Genomic DNA, 23,853 nt, shown 5'->3' on the forward strand with positions numbered 1-23,853 from the left:
GATGTGATTTTATGTCATGATTGAGTGAAATATTTCCCAAAGACAAGGAGTCACTTTTCCTGATAACCTAGACAATTCTAGCTCTTCACTTGTGAAATCGCAAAGATTTCTTTTACTGCTTTTTCACAGTCTCTTCCCTTGTGTTTGACCTTGCAGTGTGCTTTCTGCCTGACCTGAAGTATAATGATGAGCCTGCCTAATTGAAATGGAAATCTCTCAGAATTCCCGGAGATTGAATTTATTGTGAATAATAAAGGTTCTTTAAGATATACAAAACTTTGCATGTAGATTCACAGCTAAATCTTAGGGTTGTTATGAGTTGCTTATTTGTCAAATAAACTCAATTATATAAACCTTCTGGGAAAACATTAATCGAACCTAAATCAATAATCTCAAACCTGAAGTAAAGGAGCCAGTGAGAAAAAATAAGAAAAAGTGAATAGGGAAAGATATAGAACTAATTGATCAAAATAGTTACAAATCTGGGAAAACAAATAGTAAGCACCTCCCCATCAGCTGCAATATGTCAGATGAGGGGGTCATAATAATTATCTTTAGGGAAAAAATCCTTGCCTTTACTTACCTAAATCATTTCTGTTTTTCACCTGCATTCACTCTGATTTTTGCAAGTCCTTCCTATATATTAGATATGAAAGTTTTCAATGTTGTTTATGTTTCTTTTTTTTTTTTTTTCTTTGCGGTACGCGGACCTCTCACTGCTGTGGCCTCTCCCGTTGCGGAGCACAGGCTCCGGACGCGCAGGCCCAGCGGCCATGGCCCACGGGCCCAGCCGCTCCGCGGCACGCGGGATCCTCCCACACCGGGGCACGAACCCGTGTCCCCCGCATCGGCAGGCGGACTCCCAACCACTGCGCCACCAGGGAAGCCCTATGTTTCTTTTAATAGTATTAATTTGCTTTGTTTTTTGAACCTCAATGTATTTCTTGAAATTTGCAAATTCTGTTTTCATTTCACTCTTTTTATTATCTCACTTTTGAGCTCTTATTATATTGAATTAAAGTGCTTATTAATATGATGTGGAATAGTGATGACAGCATAAAATAAGTGTGAGAAACTTCTCTCAATACCTTGAGTTACGTTGTCTTCTCAGTTCACTAGTTTCATCAGTAGCATGTTCGTTATTCTTTTGTTTTTCTCCCTCAATTTTATGTTGGCATAATTGCTGTGTTTTTTAATACCTTGGGCCCTTCTTTTCAGTCCTTTCCTCTGTTCCAATGCAGTGAGACAGATCCACCTGCCCCTTCCTGCTACACACATGGCTTCCTGCCCCTCTACATGGCATGTGCTTTGAAGCCTGTGCTGTTCTCCTTCCTTTCTGCCCATTTTTACAAATGTTGAACAAAGGATTGGGGTGGACGTGGTGGCCTTAGAGACTGAGGAGTCTGAGTGGAAGTGGCCAAGTGAAAACACATTGTATTTGCCAGATCTTTCCTTTCCTCCTGATCTTGTGTTTTTAAGTGTTCTCTAGCAGTGTTTTTTCAAACTATTTGGGACTGTGTCTGTCCAAATGTGACAAAACTCTTGGGTTTTCATTGCTTTCTTTGCTGAACATCAGTCACTCTTGCCATTTCCTGTCCCCAGTTCACCCATCTCTCTCCACCGGTCACTTCCTTTATACTTTCACAAAATAGGAAAATGTAAGGATAACCACGAATTTTCCTCTCTTGAAATTTGAAGTCTTAGGGGAGTTCTCCAAATTGTTACCACGTACCCCTATTTTTTCAAGATTGTGGAGGAAGGGTTAAGACCTGAGCTGGACTGAGCTGTCTGTTTAGTCCCTATTTTTTTTTTCCATCTCTTATTGATGTCTAATATCAATTGTATCGTGTTAATTCTGATGTTTAGGTTAGGTTGGAGAAGTTGTTGCCGTTTGTTACAATTTTTTCTCAATTTCATAATCAGTAAAAAAAAAAGTTTGTAATTCCATTTTCCATTATTTTAATAAGGGAAAAAGCAGTTTATTTTTCAAGTCATACAATTAGGCTTCTGCCCCATGACTCAGCTGAACCTGCCCTGATTGAGGTCATTGATGATTTCCTCATTATGAAAGCCAGTAGCCTGTTTTCAGAACTAGTTTTACCTCATCCCACACCAGGATTTAACATTATTAATTTATTTTCCTGTCTAAAAATTCTCTTCTCTTTTCTCACCTCTCCTTAACCGTTCTTCGGGTTGTATTTGTGTCTTTCTTGCTCTGACTGCTAACGCAACATCAGTTTCTTCTGTCCTGGTTCTCTTTCTCCTGAGTAATTACTGCCATTTGCATGTTTCCAACACCTACCTTTTTACTTACTGTCTCAAACATTTATCAGGTTAAGGTCTGTCTCTCAAAATCTAGGCCTACAGACCACTTCCAAATGAACGATATCATATCCGAACTTACAGTTCCTGCACTTTTCTCCTAACATTGTTCTTCTCCTGTTTCTCTGTTTTCGTGAATAAAACCACTCAGCCAAATAGTCTGAAAGTTAGCTCATTTCCACCTGCCCTCAGTGTCCCAGCTTCCATGTACAGCTGTGCAGTTGACAGACTGAAAAACAGCAGTGAGGTCAGAGCATTGGCCCAGGTCACTTGTCCTGAGAGAGGTGCCCTAGGGTCTAGCTGGAGCCCATCCCCCCCATACAAAATGACCCCAAAATCCTGAACAGTGAGCCTGAGTACAATCCTGTGGTCAGGGGTCCCCTCCTGCCTCCTCAGTCCTACTTTAGAAGCTCTTCACTTTATACCTAACTTGTCTTCCTGCTTCCAGAATCCTCACTGTCTGTACCATCTTCCACACTGAGTGGCCTTTGTGATACATACCCCTGAGCATATTACTTTCCTGCCTAAATACTCAACTCACCTCCTCCCACTGTAACCTGAGTCCAGACCATCAGAGCTTTTAATGCTCCCTCTTCGCCCAGTTCACCCTTTCTATCTCATCTCCTGGTCTAGCCTTCAGAGACGACATTCCACACCAAATTCAAAAAATTATTTCATACTTTTCTTTGTTCTGTTTTATTTTTTTATTTTTAAATTAAGGTATAATTGGCATATAGCATTACATTAGTTTCAGGTGTACAACATAGTGATTCTATGTACCCACTGCAAAATGGTCACCCCAGTAAGTCTAGTTGCCATCTGTTACCAGTTATAAAATAAATAAGTCCTCGGGATGTAATGCACAGCATGGGGACTGTAGTTAGTAACACTGTATTGCATATTTGAAAGTTGCTGACAAAGTAGATCTTAAAAGTTCTCATCACAAGAAGAAAATGTAACTATCATACAACTTTTTTTATGTTCACGGAAGTCCTGCTAACTACCATGTTCCTTCCATCCCTCTGTGTCCCCTGGCTTTCCACTTCCTATTTTGCTGGTCTCATTGCAAATGTCATGTCTGTGATGCCTTTTCTGACGCCTTGCCTATTCCCTGCTTTCTCCTTTGCCCCCTACAAATATGGCATTTATATTGTGGACCTTTAAGACCTGTAAACTTCTATAGGAAAAAAACAAGATGTGCCTGTTCATTCATATTTTTATTCATAGTATCCAGAAGACTGCCATTTATACATTAGGACAGAATGGAATGATATTAATGAATGAAGTTAATGTTGGTTCTGAATAAACAGACTCTTTTTAAAAAAGGGTAACAATTTGGGTCGCTAAGAAGGACTAAGGTAGCGCACACCTAGATTTGTCATATTTTCTAAATACAAGCTGCCCTCCCATATTTTGAATTGGTTTAGAAAAAGAGAAAAATAACCTACTCAAGTAACAAAAAATACCTCCTCCCATATTTCTAAATGGTATGCCATTGATTTACTGGTTTATTGGTTTAATTAGAGAATCAGTGATTCACACTATTTCCCAAAAGCTCAGGACATATTCACTATATTGGAAAACTTTACTTCTTTTTTTTGTTCGTTTTTTGTTTTTGCGGTACGCGGGCCTCTCACTGTTGTGGCCTCTCCCGTTGCGGAGCACAGGTTCCGGACGCGCAGGCTCAGCAGCCATGGCTCACAGGCCCAGCCGCTCTGCGGCATGTGGGATCCTCGCGGACCGGGGCACGAACCTGCGCCCTCTGCATCGGCAGGTGGACTCTCAACCACTGCACCACCAGGGAAAACCCAAAGAACTTTACTTCTTTATACTGCCTTTGAGAGCAGGGAAAGTCCTTGATTATCTTTATTTATTTATTTGTTTTAACCGACAAACCAAACCCTCCCCTTTTGCACACATTAGATGCACAGTGAATTGAGCAGCTCATATCATAACAACTCAACCCTCTGGGGACTCAGAAGCTCAAAACCGCTGACGATTTCAAGCGATACGTTTTGTGTGCAGAGTTATAACATGTGCTGTTTAAAGCCATCTGGAGAATTAAATGTAGGGTAAATAGAGTGATTTCTAGTTACACAATTAAATAACATTGAAACGTAAGGCTATGTTAGTCATTTCGGAAGTTAATGAACTTCACACTCTAGTCTTATTCCTAGTAATTTAACTTTTAATTACCCCCCAAGTATTTCATGTTATCTGTTGCTAACATCAATTTATAGTGTCTCTTCTTTTTAAATTAAGCACAGCAATTTTACCCTTTTCTTGTTGAAGGAGCAGGGCTGTGTCCTAAGGGTCAATCTATTTACCAGGAAAATATGACATATAATTCCAAAATGTGACCAATTTGATCAGGAGAATTTGATTCTGGTGCTGTTTGATATTTGCTTCGCAAGGCTTCTGTTTAGAAGAGCAAAATGGTAAAGATCAACCTTTACACTTAAATAATCAGAATACAAGGAACTTAGCTGGATGATTCCTATATAAATATTGCAGCCTTTTGTTCTATGGGATGTGGAAAATAAAGTGACATAAAAGCCACTCACACGCTGTGATGTGTATAGGGATCCAGGTACAGCTGTGTCTTTAACAGGTAAGACGCCAGGTTTGCTGAGTCTTACAGCACCATTTACTGAGTAATCACTGAACAGGATGTGTAGACCTGGGACGAAGCTTCAGTGCCTGTAACTCGCCTGCAGAGCAAGAAAGCACAAGAGCCTCAGAGGGGGCGGGCACGCTGTCAGTGTTGTGCTGATGTGTCCCCTCTTGCTGGTACCTCAGGTGTAGTGAGGTATTGTTGTGCCTCGTTAAATACTCCCCATACATCACTGTATCACTGATGTTCTGGAATAGTTAATTATTTGGACTTAAAGAAATACCAAACTAAAAAATAAACTATACTGCACAGGGAAGTTTGTCTGTTCTGCTCTTTGCTTTATTCCTGGTGCCTTGAACTGTAGAAGAATGAGTAGCTGTTGAATGAATATTGACTGAAATGAGAAACCAATATGTTTCCGGGGGTTACAATCAGGATTGGTACCAGGACAAACGGTGGAATTGGTTGAGCGTCCACCTTCATTTGGGATATCCATCTTCTTCCGTTTCAGGAGATACATGATATAGACATCTAGGGAGTCTGGGTTTCCCAGAGTGTACTCACAGAATGTGGATGGCTGTGAACATTGATCCTGTAGAGCCTGTGTGTGAACAGGTGGTGTGATTAAGTTCGCTTCAAACATGTAGGATTTTTCAGTTCTTTCAGTGCTGGCAGGGCCCCTGGGCGCCCTGTACACACTCTGACCTCTCAGAAAGGCAGCTCTCTGACTCATAGAACGCTGAGACCTTTATCTGACACATTTCCTTGGCCTCACACCCTCAAACCTCTCCTATGCCCAGGTTCCTTCAAATCTTGTTTACTCTCCGTATCTGGAATTACTCTAATAAACCATTTGATGTGCCTTGTGAGTTATTACATCGTTTCTATTTTTTTTTTTTATCACGACCTATAGGAAGTGCCCTAACTCAGATTTCGGAATGCCATTTGGAATGATACAAAGTCCTCGGAAGAGGACTGTTTCCTTCTTTTTACTCAAAATAATTGAGTAAAAATCCTCACTGCTGTGTTTTCTATACACTATAACGCCACTGCAGGAGAACATCATTGTTTGGGTTACTGAGCAATAGGAAAGTTATTGGCTAGCTGTGCCATCTTTGACACATATCCAAAACCTTCAGGGTTGCAGTTTCCAAAGATACGAAGAATTCTTTCAGTTCTAACATCCTGTGTCCCTAAATATAGACGTTAGTGTTGCACATATGTTACCTTAGAGCCCTTTTTGGTTTACTTGTTTGTCTATTCTTACTCATTCTTCTTGAGAACAGGGTCTAGTCAGTTGCAGTATTAATAATACCAGTCTTCATTCATTCATTCATTCATTCATCTGTTCATTCCTGAATGAGTGCTTATCATTCAAGTAATAAAATTGAGCATTTGTAATGCAAATCTCCAGACCCTGAGGTTTTTAACAGAGAACAAAAGGGCCAAGTCTGTTTCCTCAGGTGTCTAATATACTAGAGAGAGAGACAGACAGATATATAAACACATAATAAAAGGCCAGGTAATGAGAAGAGCTATGAAGAAAAATAAACTAGAGTGGAGGCATAGAGTGTCAATGGTGCTATCTTTAATTGTACTCAGGGAAGTCCTCTCTGGGGAGTGTGATTTGGCCAGAGGCCTGAATCAAGCAGAGAAGCAAATCATGGCGGTATTCAGGTGGTGGGGAGAAGGCAGAAGGAGAAGCTTGTACGCATGCCGGGAAGGGAAGCCTGCGTGGGGTGTTTGAGGATCTACGGTGCCGCGAATGAGAGAGGGAGCAGTAGGACGCAGCCTTGGAGGAGATGCAGGGCCAGACTGACGACGCCTCCTGGGCTGCACTAAAGACTCGGGATTTTACTGTGTGTGCGTTGGAGAGCTGATGCCTGTTCTGAACACAATGGAATGGCTGTTTCAAAAGTCTTCCGGAGTGGAGATTAGGCTGTAGGAAAATAAGAATGGAATCAGAGAAACCGGTTAGGAGAACAACGGAAAAGGCCAGGTGAGAGAGCTTGTGTGCTGGACCATGGCGTTTGGAACTGAGTTAAACAGAAGCTCGGTTAGGCTATGCTGTGAAGACAGAAAAGGTAGGCCTGTTGGTGGGTTTGATCTGAGATGTCAGAGAAAGGGGGGGCTTCACAATGATCCCTAGTGCTTCGGCCTGGCCAAGTGGAGACATTTACTGAAATGGAGAAATGTTCAGGGTAAGGGCCAGAATTGGGAAGTTTTACAGTTTTTGTTTTTTTTTTTTTCCTGAATGCTCAGTTTGAAGTGCCTATTACATAACCATGTTTAATGGTGGAACGAATTAGGCAGTAGGCTAGAGTCTGGAGTTTGTGGGAGAGTTTGATCCTAGAGATACAAACACAGGAGCCATCCACATAGGTAGACAGATCTACAAGTGTGCACCTGGGTGACATCATTAACAGAAGACGAGCAGAGGGTCAGGGGAAGAGTGAGGGCAGGTGGTCACCAGGTTAGGAGAGTAGAAGGGAGAGTACCAGGCTGGCATAACACATAACAGTTGGAGCTGGGAGCATGACCCACTTGAAGACGGGACAAACCAGTTTGGGTGAAGCATTAAAGGAAGAGTTGACATAATAGGAAAGAAGAAAGTAGTGCTAAGTTGGGATGGAGCTGGCCAGCCACAGTAAGGGTACCGGGGAATGACTGAAGAACTTTCAACAGTGCCATGACTAACATATTCAGTGGTTTCTGTAAAATCTGTCCAGCTGAAGTGTGAAGACAAGTCCAGAGAGGTAAAGAGACTATTTAGCTATTCAGGTGACTTGCAGGAGTGCAGGTGAGGCTGCATCTTGGGCACAGATGGTGATGATGGAAAGAGAGAAGTGAAAGTATTTGAAAGAAATTAGAAGACTTTGGTCAGATGCCGGTTTGAGAGCTTGGAGGGAGTGTTAATACCAACTGAACCAGAAGCCACTGGTAGATGGAAGAGGCTTCGCGACTTTGATGGGGTCCTTGTCAAATGGGTGCTTGGATATTTGGGAACAGAACCGGGATGTGTATTTGGACCTTCAGTCATCTACAGCCTACTGGTGGCAGTAAAAGCCAAAGTAGTAAATGAGCTTTCTGTGTAAGTGCAGAGGGTGAGGGGGACAAGAACCCCTGGAAGAAAAGGCGGGTTCCAGCCTTATTTATGAGGACCAGGGGGCAAAGGAGATGGAGAAGGTGCAGCCAGAGGTCTGAGACAAGCCCAGGGGATTCTGACCATGGAAGCAAAAAATGTTCAGGAGCCCCACCTTCAGGGCAACTCACGTAGGCAGTATCTGTGAGGTCCCAGAACTGTGCTTGTACCCATTTGTTCCTTGGAGTATCCTGTGTGTGCATCTAGTGTGTAGCCTTTAGAACTGAGTGTAGAATTGGGCATCCACGATGTTTTGTCAGTGTGTTAGTTTGTATTGCTGCTCTAAGCAGGTACCACAGATTGAGTGGCTTAAACAAAGGAGTTTATTTTCTCACAATTCTGGAGGCTGGACGTCCAAAATCAAGGTGTCAGCAGGGCTGGTTTCTTCTGGGACCTCTCCCCTTAGCTTCTAGATGGCCATCTTCTCTCTGTGTCCTCACATGGCCTTCCCTCTGTCCACGTCTGTCCTAGTTTCCTCTTCTTATAAAGATACCAGTCATGTTGGATTAGAGCCCTCCCCAAGGACCTCCTTTTAACGTAAATGTCTCTTTAAAGACCCTGTCTCGAAATACAGTCACATTCTGAGATTCAGGGTTTTAGAGTTTCAACACATGAATTTTGGGAGAACATAATTCATCTTATAATAGACTACATAAGTACTACATTTATAAGAATTATTACTTGGAAAAGAACTTCTACAGAAACTTCAATATGTAGCATCATACAACTTTACTATTTCTAGAGGAAAATAACTTACACTGCCATATTACTGAAGAGAACACCTAATCAAGAAAAAATTATGACCTAACAATAATGACAAATTAACTTAAGATTATCAGGGTCATGTGGAAGACCGGATCGAGGTGTGAGTTGTCCACCCCCTTTTCTATCCGAAAATCTATGAAATAATGGGGAAAAGTAATGAAATGAATCCGTAGCTTAAAAAAGTTAAGAATATCTATCATTATTGTGTTAAAGATTAACTCCTAAAAGTGAAAAAGGTAAAAATGTTAAATTAGATGATTACACCTGTAATAACATGTTCAGGATGAGATCGGTGCAGAGTTCTAGGTAGCTCTAGTTCAGACTCAACAGATACAAGAAGCAGCAAGGGCTCCAGAACATTCAAACAACCCTCGAGGAGGAGCATTTAGTACAGTATGTTTAGCAACCACAGAAAAACAGAAGCGGTAGTATGTGTATAAACACACAGACAGATGTTTTGAGGAATGGGCTCATGTGATTATGAGGTTGGCAAGTCCGAAGTCTGCAGTTCAAGTCTGAAGGTCATCAGGCTGGAGCCCCAGGAAAGAGCCCAAGCTGAGTTCAAGTCCAAGGGCAGCCTCCTTCTTACTCACATGAGGTCATTATTTTGTTCTAGTCAGGCCTTCATCTGACTGGACAAGGCCCACCCATGTAACTGAGGGCAATATGCTTTACTGAAATATCCACAGACTTAACCGTTAATCTCATCCAAACCACCGTCACAGAGACATCAAGAATGACGTCTCATCACGTATCTGAGCACCACGGCCAAGTTGACACACAAAATTCACCATCACAACCATCTATTTCTTCTCCACCTCTGCTTGCTAGCAGCACAGGTAAACCAGGGAGGGGGCTGGGGGGCTGATGCATAGGTCCGTGTCTCAGATGGCCACTGTCTTGCCAGGAAGCCCCACAGCTGGGCCGTGGGCACTAAGCCCCTCCTCCCAGCAGCACCTCAAATCCCTTGTCTCAGGGGCACGTGCTGACTGGCCAAAGCAGCCAGACCAGTACGGTAGTTTTCACAGAAGTCCTTTGTTCCTATCATATGCTTATGGGTATACTAGAGTCAGAGCAAGAAGACACTCTAAGACAGCAGCTAACTCCAAGACGCTTTGAAAATGTAGACAAAAAGCAAAGGCGATCAAATCAAACCTAAGAAGGGAGTGCGTTTATAAGCTACAATTTAAATACTACATAAGAATACCCATTTCCCACTAGAAAGAAGTACCAGTAATGTCAATACTGACAGCTGACTGACAGAGAAGACGATTCGTGTGCCAACCTTCATTTCAAGCACGCCTGAGATTCTTATACCTCTGCTTATTCCAAAAAATCCATGTACATTTTAAAGTATATGCATATACATATACTATATGTGTATGTCGTTTTTACAGTTTACCTTAAGAAGTTTTTTCACTTTTAATATGTGAATAATTTTTTTGAAATAAGAATTCTGATCTACACCAAACAGTGCGCCATTAACAGTCTTTGCAGTTTTAAGTGAGAAGTGGTTTCCCAGCTGCCCTCACAGATATATTGATCTGAGTCACCTGCATAGGTTCTTCTTTCCTGTGATAGATTAAAAGAAGAGCCATCGCTGCCAATGAGCGTTGGTGTAAGCAGATAACTTTTCGGAAGGTTAATTTTTCTCATTGCTGCAGGTGCTCTTTATTTGCCATGTGTTTGCTTGGATATTCAAATGGCAGTTGAAAGAAAATTTAGAAACTGCAGGAATCCCCATATAGCCAACATAGAAAATAAAGCACTAAGGGCATCGGCGTCTTTATACAAATGCTCCCCTGTTGAGTCAGAAACCATTCTAGAGATGTTAATTCTTGATCGTTAATAAAGAAACTCTTGATAGAGAAATTGCATCTAATGCATTAAGGTTCTGTGACGGCATTTGAGCGTGTGTATATCTCAAAGCTCCAGGCTAGGAAAATTGGTTAAATTGGTTAATATTTTAAGATTTGAAATTATATATACAGGATTTAGTTTGTTCTCCGCCAGACCACACACTCTTCCCAAGCACAGAGCTATGCTCTGTATCCTAATTAAAGGGGAAATCTCTCATATGGAAAGGATGGGTTACAGGCTGCAATTAAAATAATCCAACTTCATTCTGTGGCCTTTACGTCGTATTTGAGGAAATGAGCAAGCCCGCTTATTAAGCAGTGATCACAAGAAGTACACCCCAAATATGTACCCCGCACACCCCATAGATCCATCTCAAGATCATCAGAGATGATCAGCTTGACTCTGGAGCCCTAAGAGCAGAGGCCACCTCACGCTCCCCTAAGTCACTGGTGCTCAGGGCGGCTCAGCGCACGGGGGTATGCCCCGTACACACTGTGGTCTTCTATTCCAGGGGTGCATATATTTTGTTAAATTATCTACAGAGAATTTTTGAATGCCAGCTTTTGAACAACTATAGTGAGTGTGGGAATGGTGTAGTAGCAAGAGGGCAGGGCTAGTTGATAAGCTGGCTTTTTTGACAACAACCATTTAGCCAATAAACAGTGCCATGCCTGTTACGTGAGGACTCTCTTCTCAGCAATGAGAAGACAAATGTAAGTGAAATACTGCCTTTGTCATAGTGGAGCGGAGGTGCAGGACAGGAGAGAGGCCCTTTACCTCATCGTCCTGCTCCAAAACTCCTCTGGCCACCGCCCCGCTGCCCAGCTGCCCAGGCTTCCACCCCCTCGTGAAGGACGCGCCTGACACACTGGCCGTTTTTCAATTGCTTTTCATCTCAAAGTTTTCCCACAACATGGTCTTTCTGCCTCAAATATCATTCACATCGACCTCTAACCCCTCCTCACAGGACACATCTTCTTCCAGCTTCTTTCCAACTGTTTGCTTCCTTTGTTCAGCCTCACCTAAAAAGCCATTTCCTCAGGGAATTAGATCCTGATTCTAACTGGGAATCAGCAGTTAAACATTGTGTCGCATGCCTCTTGGCCCCGTGTGCCCCTATCTGGTGGCTCTTCCTGAGTCTTATGTATTTGTTCAACCATAAGAAAGCAGAGATCAGCCTGGTCTCCTTACAGCCCTGCTCAACTTCACGTGTGATGCCGTAGAGGTGTTTGTCCACACAAGTGACTAGAGCATGTGATGAGCCGTGTAAAGGTGGGGATGAACAGAGGGGCCGAGGAAAGTCATTCCGTTGAATTAGGAGATCGGGAAAGGCTCTCCAAAAGGACAGGAAGGTTGGGCTGAGACTTGAGGAATTAATAGGTTTTTGCCTGCTGAGACAGCAGTTAAAAGTATTGTCTCCAGAGTCAGATTTCCTGGGTTTGCCACTTAACTGGGTACATTTGCAAGTAGTCTTTCTAAGCTTCAGTTTCTCTATCTGTGAAATGGAGATCATAAATATATCTCATGCGTTGACCATATTTATGTGCAAATACAAATAATGAACTTATCTGAATCCTGGTATATTATAAAAGCTGGATAATAGAGTAGGAGGGTGATTAAGGGAAAGGAATCAGCATGAAACCCAATAACTTCCAAGTTGCATGATTTTGGACAAGCTCTAAATGCAGTAATTCAATGAGAAAAGGAAATGTAGAGCCCCTAGAAACAGCTTGCCAGCTTTAACAATGTGAATCGTCTTATTTTTCCCTTGGGTTTTTATGTTTCACTTTGCATGCAGTCACATTCAGCAATAGCTTTTTGGGGATTGTCTAGTTAGTAATTCTCAGGTACAAATATAAAAGTGCGTCAGTGTGGGTTTCTGTGGCTGGCAAAGAGTAAACAAAGCTGTGGATGAGGTCAAGAGCTGTTTGAGAGGGCTGTTAGCACTCTTCCTTGCTGAATCCGTCTCGACTGCTCGCCTGAAGTGTTCTGGATCAGAGGCAAATGTCTTACTACTTCAGAGTAAATAATTGGTTAGTTGCCCCCTGCCACATGCTTTAACCCTTATTCCAAGTCATGAGAGGCCAAGGGAATTTTTCCTGCATTCTCTGCTTATGAAGAGGCAGCTGTCCCCCTCCCCTCTCAGAAGAGTCTCCTGGGAAACACATCTGTCCTGAGTCCTACCTCCAGCCCTTTGGAATGTAATCAGGTTACGCCAGGAGTCATATAGCCCTATGTATGCAGATGTTTACAATTTAGAGGTGTTTCCAAATTCCAAGTATCATGTCTCTTTAAAATGTAAATACGTAGGAAGGGACCTTCACTAGTCTTCCTGATATTTGGGGGTGTAACCTAAGAGCTAGTGTGGGCTGTGACCATTTGTCCATCTCGGGGAGATGAAGGAAGTTGTATCACCCTTTTGGAGCAGAGAAATAAACTTGACAAGTGACTACAGATCTAATCCTCATATCATGCAAACAGTAAAATGTTTTCAGGGGAAGTGAGGCAGATGTCTCCCAGTTTTACGTTGTATACATTTTCAGGTCTCCAAAGACTGAGGCTTCTTGCAGGAGCTCTGAGAACTCCAGGGAAGATTTATTTCCCCACAAAGCCTTTTGTCAACTTTAATAATGAAACAGCTGGTTATCTCACCAGCAAAATGAGCTTATTCTGGAAGAGTCAGAAGGACTGCAGTTTGGAAAACACAAGCTATGGCTCCAGAGAGCAAAGGACAGGGCTTGCGTTTCTAGAGAAAAGGGGGTTTGGGGAGGGGCTGCTCTAAATGAAAGTTTATTGGAGGAAAGTAAGAGTTCAGGGTGGTGGTGTGTTCTCATTGGCTGAGCTGCGGCGTTTTCCATTGGCCGGGCTTGTTGTTAGGCCAGAAAAGATCTTCTTCCTGCAGCTGGGGTATTAAAGTAGCAGCCTTCTTCCTGTTGGGGAGTCATGGTAGGTCTCTTCCTGTTTGGGGAAATTGACAAGTGGTAGGGATGAAAGTTCCCTTCCCAACTTTCATTTCGGTTGAGGTTTCCTTTATTAGTTGATTAGCATTTTCATATTCTTTAAACGTCTATCTCATAGCAACAGTGCCAATATATATGAGCTGATAGGAAAATTTTATTGCTTATAAGGTATTGAAATCCAGGTTGTCCTAAATGCATTTGTTTGAGAGTGAAAGAGCATATACTTTGAACACGAATGCTCAGAACTCTTAGGTGAAACAAATCAAATAACATAATTCCAAAATCATGGCTGATATTATTTTAAGTCCCATCAAAACTAAGTTGTCTCTTCCAGGACCAGTTCACACACTGATGCTTTTAATGCCAAACGTAGAGATTTAAAGATTATACAACACAGAGAAATAGTAAAAGGTTTTTCAAATTCTTTATTTGCAAATAGAAAGCCCAAATGTTATTTGAATATTAATCTCCTTGTTCTCAGACAGGATTAAGTACTTTACTGAGATTTCATCCTGGTCCCTAGAAACGGCTGGCATTAGCTCCTCTGTGTTGAGAGCATGTGTTCCAGACAGTAGAAACCTGCATAAAAACCACGTAGCTGTGCTTGTTCATGTGCAGAATGTTCCCTTTTACTTCAACATCTGCTAGTGTTTCAAGGCCCATTTTTCTCCTCCTCCTCCTTTTTGTGCTCAAACATAATATTTGTTTGATGGTTTATATCTTAACAATTTATACTCATTAATGCAGCATGAGATAAAGTTGAAGTTACAGAGTTTCCTATATGACATCTAAGTATGGTACCTTGCCTAAATTATTTTTTCTTCTTACGATTCAAAGGACATATCTGAAACTTCATCAAATCTTAAGATTCATTTGGACAGCTAATTCAAGAATCAGAGTTGAGGAGGTCAAACAAATATGCACAATTAACATTCTGTAAAACCTTTCTCAATATCTGAAAACAAACAAAATGAGAGTCATGAATATTTTTTATTGAAACTATTATTTCTATAAACTTAGGCAAGTTAATAACCTCTTTACTTCTTGGTTTCTTCATCTATAAAATGTGGATAATAATTGGAACACCCTCAATTTGGCTATAAAGCTTAAATGAGATGGTTACATGTAAACCTCTTAGACTAGTGCCCAGCTCATAGAAGGTTCTCAATAAAAATTAGCTAATTATTTATTAACATTATTACCCTGATACCATATCAGGCCATAGTTAATGAACTCTATCAAAATGCTCATAGTTAATTAACTCATCTATTCACTGAACAAAAGTTTCCTGAATGCCAACTATGAGTGCTCTGCTAGAATCACAGGTACAAGTATAAACAAGATACACAGCATCTTAGGTCATGTGGTGTCCTTCACTTCCCCTGTCCCCACTGTGCCAGATGCAGACGTACAAGTATAAACAAGAAACACAGCATCATAGGACCCATACTATTCCTCATTCTCACAGCCGGCATTGGAGGCTCAAGGAATGTTCATTTACATCTTTCATACCTATTTATAAATCTTGCTGAGGAAGCATAGGAAAAATGTAGCCAGAAAACTAGACAACATAAAGAACAAATTATTATGGCAGACTATCTTATGAACTAAGATTAATATGAGCACATCATTGTAAGAATTCCTAAAGCGTATCATTCAAATTATATCTTATACAATATATTCTAAATGATACATGTTATGTTATGTAACAAACGACCTCAAGGCTTAGTAGCTTACAACAATAATAAGTATGTGATTCTCTCTCCAGGTTTCTGAGAAGGTTGAGAGTTAGGGAAAGGCTTAGCTCAGGAAGTCTGCCTCGGTCCTCTCACCTACGTTTAGAAACTGGCAAACTGAAACACGGGTGGGGATCTCTCTCTTTTCATGCAGGCTGAGGGCCTAGTCACGTGATCCCTCCACATGGACTGGTCGGGTTCCTTGTGGTGGTGGCCAAGTGGACATCTCATGGTCACTGGACTCTTCAGAAGTGTGTGTTCCAGCAAACAAAGCAGAGGCTGCATTGCCTTTCATGACCTAGTCTCAGAAATCACATAGCGTTCAGCTCCACCACACCCCATTGGTCAAAAATGTCACAAAACCCTACCCCGTTACAAGGGGAAAGGCCATTCAGAAGTGTGTGTTCCAGCAAACAAAGCAGAGGCTGCATTGCCTTTCATGACCTAGTCTCAGAAATCACATAGCGTTCAGCTCCACCACACCCCATTGGTCAAAAATGTCACAAAACCCTACCCAGTTACAAGGGGAAAGGCCATAGGTCCCACCTCTCCGTGGGAGGTGGGTCAATGCTGCGTTATAAGAAGAACATGTGATATGGGAGATATCGTTGTGGATGCATTTGAAAATGCATCCTGCCATACTAGGATTTCAGTGATTCTTGGAAGGTCGTCCTGTTCTAAGCTCTCTCTTTGCCTGATAGGGTATATACATTCCTAGTGTTCGCCATTAATTTATTTCTCTGACTTGGCAGATATATCTCTCCAGAAGTTGTTCCCTTTATTTTCATTAGTGTCTACCTTTGTTTAGAAACTCAGAAAATGTGAATGAAAGAATTGCTGAATATGACAGAGTTTACTAATAAAGAAAATAATTCCACTTTCTGTCTTCTTTAACTCAATTCATGAATATATTCCTTTCTCTCATTTATTTTTGATGAAGGTGTAACTAATGTCTCTGAATGTAAGAAGTACAATTCAAAAAACAAATGAGTGATTTCAGACATAATTTTCGTGAATTAACTCAGATGTTCCCGGTGAATCTTATTATGCAATCAGAAGTGTATGGAGTTGAAGGAGAACATTGGATGAGAAGATTCATGAACATATATTCCTGAAAGCATGTATATACACACATATCTACAATATACATATTTACATACTTATACCTCCTTAAGATTGCAACTTGAAATTGATTTAAACAAAAATTGATATTCTAATAAGTATCAATAATTGGAAACTTCCTCTTCTGTTTATAGATTAAGAAATTCAGATAAGTCTTCCCATGAAAGAAAAGTAGAAAAATAAAGGACTGATGGAAGAAAACATAGAGCTAAAAAATAAACAATTACCAGAAAGACCTGAGAGGCAGCGAATAGTTATATATGCCTATGTAATATTCTTCATCAGTAATTCTTATTTCTTTGTATTGATTTCTTTTAGCTTGAAGGAATTATTTCAGCATTTCTTGTAAGGCAGGCACTAGCAACAAATTCTATCTGTCCCTTTTTGTTGTGGAATATCTTTACTGTATCTTTATTTTAGAAAGATAGTTTTTCCTGATATATAATTTTTAGTTGACACTTTAATTCAATGCTTTGAATATGTCTTTCCGCTGCTTTCTGCCCTCCATTGACTCTAATGAGTAGTAAGATGTTCATCATATGTGGCTCCCTTTATGCGATGATGGGCCATTTTTCTCTTGCTGTGTTCAAGATTTCCTCTTTGTCTTTCAACAGTTTGACCATGATATAGCTAGGGGTGGATTTCTTTGTGTCTATCTTAGTTGGAGTTTATTGAGCTACTTGGATTAATATTTCATTAAGTGTGGGAAGTTTTGAGACACTTTTTCAAATACTTTTTCTGCCTTTTTACTCTCTTACCTCTACTTTTAGGACTTTTACTATACATATGTCGTTATGCCTAATGGGCTATGGGTCTTTTTATTTTTTCTTTATTCTTCTTAGTTTTTGTTTTTTGAAATTGGGGACTCTCTACTGATCTGTCTTCAGGTTTATTAATTATTTATTCAACCAATTCAAATTTACTGTAACTCTGTACTGAGATTTTCATTTCAATTATTGTATTTTGGTTTCTTTTACTTTTTTCTGACATGTATAATACCTGATTTGAAGCCTTTGTCTAGTAAGTCCAATAGCTATTTGTTCTCAGGGACAGTGTCTACTGACTGCTCTTATTTTCCTTTCTTTGGGTCACACATTCCTGTTTTTAACGGCTTTCTTTTTTCCAGAAACTGTAAATTTTATATGCTATTTTGTAAACTGTACTGCTGCAACTGTAGCTTCTCATGTTTCTTCGATACTGTGATATTTGCCATGTGTTTGTTTTAGTCATTTATTTATTTATTATTATTATTATTATTTTTGCAGTACGCGGGCCTCTCACTGTCGTGGCCTCTCCCGTTGCGGAGCACAGGCTCCGGACACGCAGGTTCAGCGGCCATGGCTCACGGGCCCAGCCGCTCCGCGGCATGTGGGATCTCCCCAGACTGGGGCACGAACCCGTGTCCCCTGCATCGGCAGGCAGACTCCCAACCACTGTGCCACCAGGGAAGCCCTAGTCATTTATTTTTAAGTGACTTGTTTGAATTATTTCTGTAAAATTTGTCTCCCCTGCAGTATGCATCCATGGAAATCCCTGGTTTTATTTTATATTATTTTAGCTTAGCTCCTAAGTGTTACCTATGGATCAGCTTTGTTTGGGAATTCAACGGATGCTGTGCTTAAAAATATTTTGAGTGACCCTTTGCAGATGCGTCAGGTCAGTGCAGGGGTTGGGACACACACTCAGTTCTGAGGCGCTCCACAGGCATGTCCTAGCTTCGTTTCCCATAGATGCAAGGCCTCCTGCTCAGCCAAAGAAGCTCAGCTGTTCCAGACCTTCAGCTGTCTCTTCTGAGATGCACAGCTTCTCAGACAGTCAAGGATGTTGGGGGTTTATCAAAGTCCACTATGGTTGTTTCATTCCTCAGATTACCCAGTCTTCTTAATAACAAGCTTGTTGCTTGGCTTTCCCTGTTGTTTGCTGGTGGGATCGTGATAGTTTTTGACAGCACCTCTGGTCATGGGTTTTCATATTTCACTAAGAATCAGGACATCCACCTCCCGAAGTGAGGCTGCTGGTGTTTATGATCTGTCTTACGCTGGTAGAAGGAGCCCATCATGGAGCTAGGTGGGGAGTTAAGAGAAACTTCAGACAAGACACCACAGACTTGAAATGTTCTTATGGAGGCTAAGTAGGTTATCTTAAATAAGTTGTCAATTTCTAGACTAAGAACAAATTGTTAACAGTTTTGTCCAGTTTTATCATTGCTTTCTTGGATATTTGCTGAGATCCTCACTTAGAACACATCAGAATAATTTAAATATATTTGATGAATAAAATAATCAGTGAATGTGTTAATTCTTCACCTTGGCAAACATGTTTTGAAATGGCTTATTTCATTAACACATTTAAAATAACTTAGTGTTGGACACTTAAGCACATATTTATGTTGCAATTTTGAAAGCCTATAAATATTTTAGTAGTATTCTATGGTCTTCATGGTAGGAACTTACTATTTATCACAGTGGGCTCTCAGATGCTTTAGTTAATTAATTAGATACTCACCTCCTTATTCCACTGTCTCTGAGTCTATAGAAGTTCTGACTTCCTCAAGTAATTATTTTTATATACAATATTAAATAATTTTTGAGGGTGTTGGAATTACAATGTTAACACAGTCCTAGTACACACAGAAACATTAATCTAATTAATACTAAAAATTTCTTAACTTATTAGTATTTGTTTCAATGTTATATATCAAATACATATAGGAAAAATGTTTTGTATTACATGAATACTTCGTACACTTATGATGGCATATAATTAAAATAATATCGAATTTAAAGTAAAGCCTCAGATTATTTTGGAATAAGATGCATATAGATATAAAAGAACCCAACCTATATGAAATGTATAATTTCATAGAACATCTTGAAATATAGCAAAAAATATTTTACTAGAAACTAGAAATGCATTTTGTAGCATTTTCAAATAGTAAGTAAATTGAGAATGTTTCTGTTTCGGTCTAAAAAGTTTTTCTGTTCGTTTGTTTGTTTTTGTTCTTAAATATATAAAGCAATTCGAATGTTTTAATTTGTTACCTTGTATTGCGTCTGATTACAGTATCTAGAACACACTCCTCTATTAACTGGACGTGGCAGTTGGAGTAATTTCAAAGTCGAGATTTACAATTTCAAAAGTAAAAACTCCATTTGATGTTTTTATCCTAATTTGCTACTTTAAAAAGGAATCAGTGATTATCCAAGCTGCTTTCCTATCATTCTGTTAAGTGCAGTTCGATATTGGGAGTCACACCACAGTTACACCAAAACAGACGTGTTTGTACTTTGCTTTGACAGCCAGCTTGGCCCTGTCTCCGTCATGACATCACAGCCTGTTTTGAGTGAAATAATTATTTGGATAAACTGTAATGTAGCACATTATATCAGTTGATTTTCTCTGCAGTGAAATAGACCAGCGTTGACCAAACATCCCCTTCCCCCACATGTCACAGAGGAAAACCTTAGGGAACCCTGGAGGATCAAGGGGTTGGAACAAATTGTTTTCTGTTCGATTAAAAATTTTAAAAAACCTTTTTTTTAACCTTCACTTATTTCTTCTCTGATGCTCTTCCTTACTTTATGTAGATGCACATTTCTTACTTATATCTTTTTCCTTCTCTCTGAAGGAAAATGTTCTTTTAACATTTCTTGCAACACAGGTCTACTGGCAACAAATTCCTTCAAATTGTGTTTTATCTGAGAAAAATCTTTATTTCTCCTTCACTTTTGAAGGTTATTTTGCAAAATACAGAATTCTAGATTGATTTATTTTGTCTCAACACTTTAAATATTTCACTCCACTCTCTTCCTGTACATGATTTCTGAGAAGTCAGATGTAATTCTTATCTTTGTATCTTTGTTCCTCTTTAGGTAAGTTGTTTTTTCTTTTTCTTTCAGTTTCTTTCAGGATTCTTTTTCTTTATTTCTGGTTTTCTATAGTTTGAAAATAACATGCCTACATATAGTTTTTTTTTGCTGGAGGTGGGGGGCAGGGGTGGAATCAGTTCATCCTGCTTGGTGTCCTCTGAGCTTCCCAGATCTGTGGTTTGGTATCTTATCTTAATTTGGGGAAATTCTCAGTCATATTATTTCAAATAATTCTTCTGTCCATTTTCTCTTTCTTCTTTTTCTGGTATTTCCATTACAAATATTCCATCTTTTGTAGTTAATCTGAAAACTTTTCTATATTTTTCCTTTTTTTTATTTGTTTGTTTCTATTTCTTTGCTCTTCATTTTTGGAGGTTTCTATTGATACATCCTTGAGCTTAGAGAGTCTTTGCTCAGCCATGTCCTGTCTACTAATAAGCCCATCAGAGGCCTTATTTCTGGTACATTGTATGTGGTCTCTAGCATTTCCTTTGGCTTCTTGCTTAGGATTTCTGTCTCTGCTTACGTTGCTCATCTCTTCTTCCCTGCTCTCTACCTTCAGAGTCTTTAGCGTGTGTGTTAGAGTTGGTTTAAATTCCCAGTCTGCACCTTCAGAGTCTTTAGCGTGTGTGTTAGAGTTGGTTTAAATTCCCAGTCTGCTCACTCCAACACTCCTGCCATAGCTGAGTCTGGTTCTGATGCTTACTCTGTCTCTTAAAACTATGGGTTTTTTTCCTGTTAGTATATCTTTATTTTTTTCCTTCTAGCCAGAGGTTTCTCCTCAGATCAGGGTCTTGTCCTAGAAGGGAGCTTTGGCTGGTGAATTTGACGCGCTGACAGGATTTACTGTCCCAGCACCTTCAGACCTTAGGAGACCCCTCCCACTCACCTATTAATTTTCAAGTACAAACAGTCCTGTCGAGCCTCAGCTGTGATGCTCATTTAAGCTTGCTGTGCTTTCCAGAGAGTTTGCTTAGCTATGAGTTTTCCTTCTGTTGGTTCATCTCCATCAGAGGTTTTGTTGTGTGTCTCTGCTTCCTTCTACCAGATATTAACACCATACCAGACTTGTAACTGTTCTTGACTTCCCAGATCTGTGGTTTGGTATCTTATCTTAATTTGGGGAAATTCTCAGTCATATTATTTCAAATAATTCTTCTGTCCATTTTCTCTTTCTTCTTTTTCTGGTATTTCCATTACAAATATTCCATCTTTTGTAGTTAATCTGAAAACTTTTCTATATTTTTCCTTTTTTTTATTTGTTTGTTTCTATTTCTTTGCTCTTCATTTTTGGAGGTTTCTATTGATACATCCTTGAGCTTAGAGAGTCTTTGCTCAGCCATGTCCTGTCTACTAATAAGCCCATCAGAGGCCTTATTTCTGGTACATTGTATGTGGTCTCTAGCATTTCCTTTGGCTTCTTGCTTAGGATTTCTGTCTCTGCTTACGTTGCTCATCTCTTCTTCCCTGCTCTCTACCTTCAGAGTCTTTAGCGTGTGTGTTAGAGTTGGTTTAAATTCCCAGTCTGCACCTTCAGAGTCTTTAGCGTGTGTGTTAGAGTTGGTTTAAATTCCCAGTCTGCTCACTCCAACACTCCTGCCATAGCTGAGTCTGGTTCTGATGCTTACTCTGTCTCTTAAAACTATGGGTTTTTTTCCTGTTAGTATATCTTTATTTTTTTCCTTCTAGCCAGAGGTTTCTCCTCAGATCAGGGTCTTGTCCTAGAAGGGAGCTTTGGCTGGTGAATTTGACGCGCTGACAGGATTTACTGTCCCAGCACCTTCAGACCTTAGGAGACCCCTCCCACTCACCTATTAATTTTCAAGTACAAACAGTCCTGTCGAGCCTCAGCTGTGATGCTCATTTAAGCTTGCTGTGCTTTCCAGAGAGTTTGCTTAGCTATGAGTTTTCCTTCTGTTGGTTCATCTCCATCAGAAGTTTTGTTGTGTGTCTCTGCTTCCTTCTACCAGATATTAACACCATACCAGACTTGTAACTGTTCTTGTGTTTTTTCTCCCCTACCCAACACAACACGGGGTGCCTGAGGCTACCTCATCGCCTTTTGTGTTGTCATTGTTGTAGATGTTTTTAATTTATAAATATGATATATATAGAGAGATTATATAATGTGTGTGTGTGTGAGTGTGTCTCTTTGTATCAGTCACTCTAGGGTTGTTTCTTTTGGGGTGGGCAGTAATTTAAGAAGATAAAAACTTGTACTGGCACCACCTTCACCTTTCTTCTATATTCTTTTATGATTTGTAATATTCCAAGTTCTATATCTTAAGATGGATAGAGTATGCTACAGTTAATTTCATTTTTCTTTAATGTCTCATATGTTATACCTATTCATTTATTCGTATTAAATGCCTAGTAAAATAAGAGTGTCTATCATTTCATAACTGTCCATAGGTACTGTTGTATTTTAACAACTGGCTGTTAAGGTTATAAATGCTATTTAGACTTTTTTTCTTCCTGGTAATGTCCTGCCCTCATTTTCCTAGAAAATGCTTTCCAGAGCTACAGAATTGCATAAACAGTGATTTGTTTTCTAAAAGAGGCTCCTATTCATGAACCAGTTTATGTCTGTTTTAACTAGGAAGCAATACTTGTGATCTTCATATCAAAGATGACGTTGAACAGCTTTCACAAAAGGAAGCAAATGTATCTTCATGAATTCTTGGCGTTTATAGTCATCTGGAAAGAACTAATAACAATAGTTTTCTAAAGCTGTCTGATGGTGTTAATGGCCCTTTACTGAGCTTAATCCAGCTTAGAGTTCAGGAGATGAAGCAAAAGTTCACATGCTTTTTGCTCTGTTCCATATCTGAAAGGGCACCGAGGCTTCAGTTTCTTTTGAAACATGCCCATCACTCCCAAGACAAAAGTGACAGCACTCCATGATGAGACGCTAACAGTGGATTTACTCTCTTCTTTAAGCTTCGAAATACTAAATAGGCTAGGCCACGTTCTCCTTTGGGGAAAAAAGAAAGTATGATGATCCCAAGGAAAGAAAGTCTAGTAGTTTTGATTTTTTCCCCACATCATCTGATGCAAAACTACTGCTGGGCAAAAGCAATGTATTTGGCCGTGAACCTTATTGCACTGTATGCAGATTTTAAGCTTGACGTGCAGCCTGCGCTCATTCGTTTAGGACAGATCAACTGTGTCTGCCTTCGGTGAAAAGATGTAAAAATCTGCAGAAGCGAAAGATGACACTTAAGGCCGAACCGGGTATACTACGTCTTACTCCTTGGCCTAAGTGTGCAGCTATTTCAAAGCTGGCTGACAGAAGCACCCAAAGAAGAGATGGAGATGCCAGGCAGGTGTGTGCCTAATTCAGCTCTCATCACTTCTCTTCCAAAACGTTTTCAGTCCTTAGAAGAAAAACATTTTAATACTTGGTATGATAGTAAAACGTTTTACATTTCAGTACCCTGCACATATAAATCCACTGTCCATA

This window comes from Neophocaena asiaeorientalis, unplaced genomic scaffold, assembly GCF_003031525.2.
Source record: "Neophocaena asiaeorientalis asiaeorientalis breed wild unplaced genomic scaffold, Neophocaena_asiaeorientalis_V1.1 scaffold226, whole genome shotgun sequence".
NCBI classification, from domain to species: Eukaryota; Metazoa; Chordata; class Mammalia; order Artiodactyla; family Phocoenidae; genus Neophocaena; species Neophocaena asiaeorientalis.